The sequence below is a fragment of the Rhineura floridana genome, chromosome 12, assembly GCF_030035675.1.
Source record: "Rhineura floridana isolate rRhiFlo1 chromosome 12, rRhiFlo1.hap2, whole genome shotgun sequence".
In the NCBI taxonomy this organism is placed as follows: domain Eukaryota; kingdom Metazoa; phylum Chordata; class Lepidosauria; order Squamata; family Rhineuridae; genus Rhineura; species Rhineura floridana.
This window is the reverse complement of record NC_084491.1, coordinates 14,739,723-14,747,220: the sequence shown is the minus strand read 5'-3', so window position 1 is coordinate 14,747,220 and position 7,498 is coordinate 14,739,723. Positions and strand designations below refer to the sequence as shown.

At 46.6% G+C, this 7,498-nt stretch overlaps 1 pseudogene; it reads right to left on the bottom strand.

Annotated features, from left to right (window-relative positions):
• Nucleotides 1-956: 956 nt before the first annotated feature.
• LOC133368897 (5S ribosomal RNA) lies at nucleotides 957-1,075 on the bottom strand (annotated as a pseudogene).
• Nucleotides 1,076-7,498: the final 6,423 nt, after the last annotated feature.

The window sequence follows — 7,498 nt, the reverse complement described above, 5'->3', positions numbered from 1 at the left end:
CAATCGGTTTCTCCATATTCTGTCCTTACAGTAGCCTCTTGTCCAGACTATAGGTTGCGTATCAGGACAATCAGATGCGGTGGCACCCCCATTTTCATGATCTACACAGTCAAAGGCATTGCTGTAATCAATAAAGCACAGGGTGATTTTCTTCTGAAATTCCTTGCTCCGTTCCATTATCCAACGTATGTTTGCGATATGATCTCTGGTACCTCTTTCCTTTGTAAATCCAGCTTGGACCTCTGGCATTTCTCGCTCCATATATGGCAAGAGCCTTTGTTGTAGAATCTTGAGCATTACTTTACTTGCATGGGATATTAAGGCAATAGTTCAATAATTACTGCATTCTCTGGGATCCCTTTTCTTTGGAATTGGGATGTATATGGAACGCTTCCAGTCTATGGGCCATTGTTTAGTTTTCCATATTTCTTGACAGATTTTACTCAAAATTTGGACTGATTCAGTCTCAGTAGCTTGTAGCAACTCTATTGGTATGCCATCTGTGCCTGGTGATTTGTTTCTTCCAAGTATTTTAAGACCAGCTTTCACCTCGCATTGTAACTGGGAGAAACTCCTTCCTGAAACCCTGGAGAGCTACTGCCAGTCAATGTAGACCTTTGATCCAGGGATGTTGTTTGACTACAACTCCCATCATCCACAGATAGCATGGTCAATGATCAGGGATGATGGGAATTATAGTCCATCTTTGGGCGACCGAAAGTTGAAGAATAGTGAAGTAGACAGTACTGAGATAGATGGGCCAATGCTCTGATTCAGCAAGATAGCTTCCTATGTTCCTAAAGCAGATATGCATCAACATGTACAATGTGCTTTCGTTGTTATATGCCTTCATGTTGATTACGACTTATGGCAACCCTATGAATCTTTTTAGGATATATTCAAAGAGTTTTCATGGTAAGAGGTATTCAGAGGTGGTTTACCATTGCCTTCCTCTAAGCCTACAGCACCCGATATTCCCAGGCGGTCTCCCATCCATGTACTAACCAGGCCTGACCCTGCTTAGCTTCTGAGATCAGACAAGATTGAGCATGTTCAGGGTAGTATGGCCGTAGGCATACAATGTGCTAGTAGATGCCATTCTTTTCTTTCAATGTGATGCTCCATTCTTTAACTGCCAACTTGCTTGCAGAACGGTTTGCACATCCAGCTAGTGCTGAAAATGTCTCCTGCATTTGTGTGTGTATGTGCACATTTACCACCTGTTAACAAGAAAAGTTATTGCATTTGTAAATTATCAAAGAGGAGATAAAGTTTCAGTGAAATTACACAGAAGAAAGTGGACAGAGTTTTTTTCCCCTCCTTCTCTTATAATATTAGAACTCAGGGACATCCAATGAAGCTGAAGATTCAGGACAGACAAAAGACAGTACTTGTTCATGCAGTGCATCAACTAATATATGGGATTTGCTCCCTCAAGAGGCAGTGATGGCCACCAACTTGGATGGCTTTAAAAGAGGATTAGACAAACTCATGGAGGATAAGGCTATCAATGGCTACTAGCCACAATGGCTATGTTTTATCTCCACTATGCTGGCTCAGCCAATAGAAAGCAAGCCAGTGCAACTTACACCAGCATAAGTTCCCCAAAAGGGGCATTCTGGGGGCATTGCAGGGCAAGGAGAGACTTACACCTATTCCAAACCTAGTAGCAGGTGGAGCCAGAGTCAATGACCGGCAGAGCTACCCCCTGATGTGCTGTAAGTTTGAAGCCTTATGAAGGTGGGGGCTAGCTGAAGGCAGACTGAGGTTGGTGGGGGAGTGCCCCACTCTCCCTAATGGACTAGCCTCCACTTATTGTAGTAATATTCAGTGGCCAGTCTAGTCGGCTTCTGTGTTTGGGATGCAGGGGGAGGGGGCAACATATTGCTGCCTCTAGCAGCCACATGTCTTGGACCATCCCTGAACCCTACAAAGGGAATGCAGTAATTTCCACAGTCTGCTCAGGCTGTTGTTTTCTACCCAGCAGATGAAGCAGCAGAGTTATGTTAAAATGTGCACATGCATTCAGCACCTTGCTCCAGTTTAGGATGAAAGGGATTTTTTAAAAACAGTTCTCCAACCTCCCTCTCTCAACCAAAGCTTCTGATGACAAAGCATTATTGCCAAGAAAATAGAATAAAGTTTGTGAGAACTGCAAGGAAATGGTGCAATGTGGAGAACGCCCGGGTTCCCGCTGAACAGCCATGCCCTTTTCCATTCCATGCTCCATTCCATTCCTCCTGAGTTATCATTGTTTTCTGTCTCAACAGTCAGCATTCTGTGTCCAACAAGAATGATCCGTTTTTATTGGGCTGTTTTTTTTGGGGGGGGGAGAGAAGGTTGCCTCCTTTTCCCCCTCTAAAGTTATTTCATAGGAACATACCAACTTGGACCACTGGTCCATCCAATGACTGGCAATGGCTCTCCAGGGTTTCAGACAGGAATCTCTCCCAGCCCTACCTGGAGGGACTGAATTTGAGGCCTACTGCATGTAAAGCAGGTGTTCTACCACTGAGCGACTATCCTTCCCCTATGGTACTTCAGCAAATCTCTAGGTCCCCAGAGCATGCTGATCCCTCCCTCTTGTGTATGCCATCTCAACTACATAAGGTATACAGCATATAGAAACAGCAATCTGCAACAAAACTTTACGGTGTGATGTACAAACCTCACCTGAGCCTGAGGCTGAGGAGGCTGGGAAAAGAAAAAAAAATTAGCATCAAAGAGAGGACTTCCTGCTCTAATTTGGATCTTACTTCATGTCCCAAATTGACCGTTTTTGGACACTTGTAAAGTGCAAGCAGTGTACATGAACACTAATCAATGGAGCATGAGGCTTCTGAATGCAACTGAGTGCTTGATTTGGCCTGGGAAGTTTTCTGAGGGAGGTACTTTAAGTAGGCTGACTTTTGCTGCAACTCAAGAGGTATGGTGGATTTTTGTCTTGGAATCAAAACCAGCCTCGACCCCCAACCCCCTCACCTTCAATATTAACAGTGGACTACATTGCAGGGTTCCTGGAAGCTTGTCTCTTTCAGCATAGACCTCCATGAAGCTGCACATCACTTCTGTTGGCCTATTGTTGATCTTTCTTTTTACAGGTATAACATACAGGTATAACAGTGAGGCGTATGGTCAGCAAGGTGGTTGTATACTACTGTCTCCAAGTTGGGGATAAAAGCAGCGGAAAACATTGCAGGGTTGTTGTCCTCTCTCAAAGAGCCATTTCCACCATTCATCAAGGTTTAAAACACAGCCACTGCGCTGAAGTTGCATTTGACTCAGCCCTTTCACAGAACCATCTGACCGCATGAGATTAGCAATGAGCATTTGCACCAGCGTGCCAGACACTCATGGCAGCCTGTGCACTCAAAAGCTTGCCACTGGGCTGCAGCCTCCAGGAGACAACTTCAGGAAGGACTTTCCTGTGACAACCATGTGCCCAGATGGTTGCTCCCATCTCCCCCCTTTATCATCTCCCCCACTACTTTGATGGAGGGCCAAATTACATGTTCTGCGGGACCTCTGTGAGTGAATTCCCCCCCCCCCATTTTAGTAAAGTCACATCCACACCGTACATTTACAGCACTCTTATACCACTGTAAACAGGCATGGATCTCCCCCAAGAATCCTGGGAACTGTAGTTTGTTAAGGGTGTTTGGAATTGCAGCTCTATGAGAGGATCCCTAACAACTCTCAGCACCCTTAACAGACTACAGTTCCCAGGATTCTTTGGGTGGACCCATGACTGTTTAAAGTAGTACAAGAGTGTTTTAAATGTGGAGGGATCTTTACTTAAAAAGCAGCCATGGTTTATGCAGTAAAGGAAAAAGGTTAGATGTCACTGCAATATTGCTGCTGCTTTGATTAAATGTAGAGCCAAATTAAAATTATATTCTTATCTTTTGCATAACATGCAGTTTGGCTCTGAGACTGTAAACTCTTTGGGGCAGGGACCTGCCATTTTATCTTATTTTACTGCTTGTCTAACTCTGCACATTGATATTGCTATATTCATTCTTACCGTTAGCTGTGAGAATGGACCATTTTTTAAATTTATTCTTTGTACAGGATGAAAAATCCATTTGCCAGCCCTGATCCAAACTGTGCAAAGTATTTTCCAGGCTATTTAACGGTTGGATCTAACCCTGCATCCATTTTCTCTCTCCTTTTTCAATTAAGAGCTGGCCTCCAGGCTACCGGTCTGCTGATTCACTCCCCCACAGTTATACAGCTGATGGCTCATAAAGACTTTGTGTTAATCTGATTCCCTAAATAGCTCTGGGCTACATCACAGTCACAGTGGTGATACTGCTTCCAAAATCTGAACTTTATTCCTATTAGCCTCTGAAAGTCAAGTTCGGTTCGTAGAGGAACTGTCTGCGGCATCAGAGGGCTTTAGATTGGGGGGGGGGGAAGAGAAGAAAGCTTGCAGCAGTTTCTAGCGTGATATGCCCTGAAATAAGCAAAGATGCTGAGTCAACGCTCATTGCAATCAAAGGGATTCTCTTTAATGTTGAGGATGTTGAGTTCTGAGCTACAGAAAACCTCTCCATCTGTGTGCTCCTCCAGAGCTGTAACCAGGCCCAGCGTCAGAACCTGGCACTCTCGGGCATCTGCCTGGACCCCGAAACTCCAGAGGGTCCAGCAGGTCAACAGCAACCCTGGGCCCTTCACATTTAGTAGCAGTGTCTGCAAAGCTCTACTTTAATTTCTCCTATGCCAGGAATGGCGAACCTCAGGTCTGGGGGGCCAAATACGGCCCTCCCTGCCTCTTTATCTGGCCCTTTGGATTCTCCTCAGGCCACATCCCTCACCAGCATTGAGTGGTTTTTGCCCAGCTGGAATATGCCCTTGAACTCCTTCCTTCCCTGGATGGGCATGTGAGCATGCGCAGAAACTAGCCTACAAAGTAGAAGCTATTTACATTTGTTGCTCCTCTGGCCTTGCCCACCACTAGCATGTGGCCCCCAGAAGTTAGCCCAGAAGAGATTGTGGCCTTCGGGTTGCCAAAAGTTCTACATCCCTGCCCTGTGTCCTGGAGTGGCACCATGTTGGGCACTCTTGGGCATTGCAGAAAATTAAAATAGTAGCTCCCAGCTAGTGGTTAAGGTGTTGGACTACGACCTGGGAGACCAGGGTTCAAATCCCCACATAGCCATGAAGCTCATTGGTTGACCTTGGGCCAGTCACTGCTTCTCAGCCTCATGAAACCCCTGTTCATAGGGTCGCCATAAGTCGGAATCCACTTGAAGGCAGTACACAGCCACTTGGAGTGCTTCCGTAACTGCCAGGTAAGCCAGACAGGGCCTATCACAGTCCTGGGATCTGAGAGCTCTCATACTTAGGACAGCTGCTCCTTGTACTCTTCAGGGGCAGGGTGCCTTCCTTTCTCTGTCTCCCTATCAGACCAAATAAGCCCTGTTTGTTACAGATCCTTTCACCTCCCTCAAAAGGCAGCCTCTGCTTTCTTCAGGTCTCTCATTTGTCTCCTTACCATGCTTCAGTCTGAGGTATGTAGCCTCTTTTCAGCCCCACCCTTAAGAATATAAGAGCCCTGCAGCTGGATCAGTCAAAAGGCCCCATCCGGCTCCCAACCAGAGAAGTAGACTCAGGAGTTTTATTCCAGAGGTTAGCACAGGAACGTAGCTTCAAAACATACTAGGCATGAATCAGGATACAGAACATCAGCAGGTACAACTAGGCTTGTGGAACCAACATAAAGTTATCACAATACAGCTCCAAGACACTCCAAATAAAAGAGAGGAGGGGAGCACTCTACTTGCACAAGCTAAATCTAGTGCTTTCCAGTCTTTAAAGCAAGGCTGGGGCTTCTCCTAGGAAAAGAGGGTGATTTCTCACATTGTAACCATCTCTTCTCCTGTCCACGTGACCTTGAGGAAACTGTCAGATCTGACCATGAGAGTTTCTTCTTCCTTAACTCTCTGGAATTGTCCAGAAGATTCATTAAGGCCTGGCTGCTCAAAAAATAAGTCTGGGCTAGGTGCAAGTGATGGGCAGACTACATTCCTCACTCTCCACTGCAGGTGACAGGGGGCTGCTGAAGCCTTCCTCAGCAGAAACACTAACAGGACCACTGGGCACAGGGCTGACAGGGGTTTCAGGAAGCTTTTTCTCCATGGTCTCACCAGACCTTCTCCAACATCTGCAATCCCTCCCCATTCTCCCAACCCTACCAAATGTTCTCCATGCAGGTCATGAGAGGCCCATCTAGTCTTAAGTTTCCAAGTGGCCAACCAGATGCCTATGGGAAACCTGCAAGTAGGACCAGTACTCTCCCCCCTTGTGATTCCCAGCAACTCATACTGAGAGGCATGCTGCCTCCGACAGTGAAGGCAGAACTTAGCCATCATGGCTAGTAGCCATTGACAGCCTTATCCTCCATGAATTTGCCTAATCCTCTTTGAAAGCCAACCATGTTGGCAGCTATCACTACATGCTAGATCATATCAAAGGCCCATCTAGTCCAGCATCCTATATCCCACAGTGGCCAACCAGTTGCCAGTGGGAAGCCCACACGCAGGACCTGAGTGCAATAGCACTCTCTCCTTAACCACCCACAGCCCATCCTGGCTGATTACTGGTTAGACTAGCAGCTTCTTCCCTACAGGACCCATCAACATAAGAGGGGATCCCACCAGAAAACACATTGCTCAGAGTCCCTGTCAAGCCTGGAGCCAGCCTTGGCTTTAACTGGGGGTGGGGGACACACACAGTGGAAGATGTTGCCTATTGGGACTGGTGAGGCAGGAAAAGCAACAGCGAGTGAACGTCAACAGCAAGTCAATGCCAGGCAGAGCCAACTAATTCTAGTTTTGTCCCCAGGATTCTCCCTGCTGAGTTCTACAAGAGCAACATGTACAGCCAGTGACACCCACTGGACTAGTTGTAAGCAAGAAGGTGGGTGAGGGGGGTTGGCTGAGAGCAGATTGACATTGGTAGGGCATAGTTCCATTTGCCCTTATGGACCAGCCTCTACTGAAGACACAATCAGTGTTTGAGTTGTGGAGGGAAAGGGAACTTTTGTTCAGGGCTGATGCAAGACATTTTGCTGCTGAGGTGAAGGACAAGATGGCTCTTTCCTCCATTCCATGTACAAAAGCTGACCAGGCCAGCAGCTGAATCTTTCTGCAACATTGGCAATGAGGCAGCAGACTAGGTTAGGGGGCACAGGGCAGACCATGGGGACTGTCTACTTTCCACCCCTCAGCATTTGTTGCCTGAGGCAGCTGCCTCAAGGTAGGGCCAACCCTACAAAAGATGATGATGATGATGATGATGAACATCATCATCATCATCATCTCTGGGCGGTTTACAACCATTAAAAACAAGTATACAAAAGATAAGGGGACTTCTGGGTCCCCTCAGCTCCCCTGTAATTTCGGCAAAAGACACAACCCGCTTCTAAACTAATGGGAGTGGACTTGTCTAACACCACATTCAAGCCATACATTTATTCCCAAAGTTCCCTGAGGAG